The sequence below is a fragment of the Rhagoletis pomonella genome, unplaced genomic scaffold, assembly GCF_013731165.1.
Source record: "Rhagoletis pomonella isolate Grant_MI unplaced genomic scaffold, Rhpom_1.0 Rhpom_scaffold_00001, whole genome shotgun sequence".
NCBI lineage: Eukaryota > Metazoa > Arthropoda > Insecta > Diptera > Tephritidae > Rhagoletis > Rhagoletis pomonella.
This window is the reverse complement of record NW_023458555.1, coordinates 9,092,766-9,095,933: the sequence shown is the minus strand read 5'-3', so window position 1 is coordinate 9,095,933 and position 3,168 is coordinate 9,092,766.

The following is a 3,168-nucleotide window of genomic DNA, read 5'->3' as shown; positions in this document are numbered from 1 at the left end:
ACTTGCATCGACTAGCCAACTTATAAGAATATTTTTTTTATTAGTGAAAGAGGTAAACAAAAAATAGTTCCAAGTTAACCCTGAAATTTTGACACTATTCGCAAGACTTTGATTTTTACATTTTGTCCCGCTAGTTTAGTGAATTCGACCTACAGTCGCAATTCTCGGGCAGCGGAATTTTTCCTTTTTTGATTAAATGCTTTTTAATTTTGAAACTTTATTGTATTAAAAAGTAAAATATATGTATGTATATATTTTTAAAATCATTTCAGTTTTAAAAATTTATTTTATGCATTTATTTTTTTTAAATCAATTTTTATCCATTTTTGATATAATTTTAAGATTTATTTGTTTTTAATTGGTAATTTATTTTTCCTTTTTTAACTTGATTTTTTTAATTTTTAAATTTCATTCTTTTAAAAAGTAGAAGTTTTTTAAATTTCATTCAGTTTTTAGAAACTTATTTCATTTTTTTTTTTTATTTGATCTTTCAGTTCTTAGTTTTTATTGCTTTTTAAAAGGAAAAATATAGTTTTTGTTAATTAAGTTTTAGAGGTTTATTTATTTATTTTTTCTCTTTCTTCATTTAATTGTTTTTATTTGGTTTTAAAAACTTGTTATCTTTTTCTTCTATTTTAATTTATTTTTTTTTTAACTTGACTTTATTTTTAAAGCTTTATTATTGTAAAAAGAAAAATATTTTTTAGCTCATTTAATTTTTAGAAACTTATTTTATTTATTTTCGTTTTTGATTTAGTTTTCTTTTCGTTTTTAGTTCTTTTTTTTTGTTTTAAAAAGAAAAATAGTGGCAGTGGAATTCCCAGATTAAAATAAAAGACCTTGTTCTTAGTTAAATAAATTGTTTTTTATTAGCTTCCGATCAAAATTACACAGAGAAGAAGAAGAATGTAATACAAAAAGGAAGCATAAGAGAGTATGAAAATGACAAATGAATGGAGATGCCATATTGACATGCATATTTTAGCTAAGTAAAAATAAAACGACTGAATCTTTCTAACATATATTTTATTAAATACATTTTTTGGAACCTCTTTTTATTTATTTACTGTATCTTTAATTGCAATTTTTCTTGATTTTGAATTTAATTTACTTTTAATTTTTAGTTTTTACTATTTTCGAAATAAAAGTATAAAGAAAAAGAAATTTGATGAGGAGATGTGGTAAACTCTGAAAAAGCAGCTATGTATAACTTCTGCCGCTTAGACTTTGTGGTTTTTTCCATTTTTCCTAACAAACGACTCGTGGTACAAAGCTTAATAACACTATTGAAAAATATATTTAGATTTCTTTTATTTAATTTCATTTTCTCAAAACTTTTTGGTTGACCTCCTCGTTTGCAGATCTTGCAATTAGTATTTTGAAAGACAGGAAGAGCTTTTAAGGAAGGTGGAAGAATTAAATATTGTCTTACGATAGACTTTTGTCGTTCAACAAATGCCAGAGTCGAAACACAAATTCCAGAATTGCCTTGTCAAGAAGTCTGAAGAATATGGCAGCTGGCAGCAGGTGTGCCTATTTTAAGATAAATTTGTACCGTCCCATATGCTTTATATGCGTAGATATCTTATTTCATCAGAAAGTCGGCATTTTTAATCCGTTTATTCTTACTCTCTTATTTACATTTTAATAATTTACTTAATTACTTACTTTTCGGTTGAGCTCAGCGAAACTACCAAAAGCGCTTATCCATTCAGCCAGGTGTTGTCTACTTGAAAACCATCCTTTAATTACTACATTTTTCTCAACTCAATCGGACTTTAGCAGACCAACTTCATAGCACAGAGCGCACTTCGAACCGACTTACATACATTCATACATTTACCGACAAAACAAACCAGAGAAATCAGTTTTGTGGCACACATAACACTTGACTTTATTTCGTTTACCTCGTCCGCAAACGCATTTATGCACACACAGCTAGGCATACACTGGAAAGGTGAAAGTGACTGAGGTGACTGTAGTAACGCATTTTCACGCACACCTAAATAAACACATGCATACATTAACATACATGTGTGCAAACGTTTGAGCATTTTTCAAATGCATTAACTCAGCCTCAGCTAGACGCTTCACTCAAGCTGTGCTAAGCGGACGGCTTTTCGTAAGAAAAGAAAAAATCCAATCAACATAACAACTTGACAACAGCCCCCCCCGAACAACAACCATTACTACAGTTAATGTCAGTCACTACTACTAATACAAGCTGGGTTTTGCAGTGCCTTCACTCCCACATCTCTATGACATGGAAAGCACACTCTCATTGTGGTATGGCCTGCATTTTTACACTCACTTTGCTTGTGTGTGGGTGTTTCAATCTACCCGCACCAGCAGCTTCGTTAACACCAGCCTCAATAAGATTCTACATGAGTGCATATGTAGTTGTAAACGTACATATGCTTGCAGAAAATTACCACCCACACGGTTGGCAACGAGCTGGCGTCGAGTGCGAGGCTGGAAAGCCGACTGTGAAAAGTGTGTCGAAACAGCTTGACAGACGCATACACCCTGACACAGAAAGCTCTATACGCACAAGGAAATTTGCATACAAACGTAATTTCGCACAAACGTACATACATACATATGCATCTACATAAAAACATCTATTTATGGCAGTGGTTGAGGCGAAGGCAACGTAAACGCAGTGCAGTACAAAACCACATATTGCCTTCAGTTTTGTACTTTCCGCATTTTGGCTTCGCAACAGTGGATTTATGTATGTATTTACATATGTATGCACAGTAAGGCGGTCCAAACTTTCGGCTCATCGTTATTGTATGGCGTAGAAGCTAAGATCAATGCAAAATCCAGCAGGGAGATTAAACGAGGTAAAGACAGATTTATCTATGGCGATCATGGGAATCTGTAGGAATAATATGAAGTTTAGGTCCAATATCTCCACTGTTCTGGACTAAACTAAAATAGTTATCACAGCTTGCAAAATTTGTCGGTTCCAAATCAACATCTACCAAAATTGCGAACAGCAACGATGACTTCGAGGAGTTCTTAAAATCCCATTCCCATCATTCGATCATACCCATAACCGGCTATGCCCCACTCGAAGGCTTCCACGGGAAATCAGTTACCCACCCAGTTTGTGATCTTAAAGATCTTTAAAAAGAAGCTACCAAATAATTTAAAAGCAAAAAA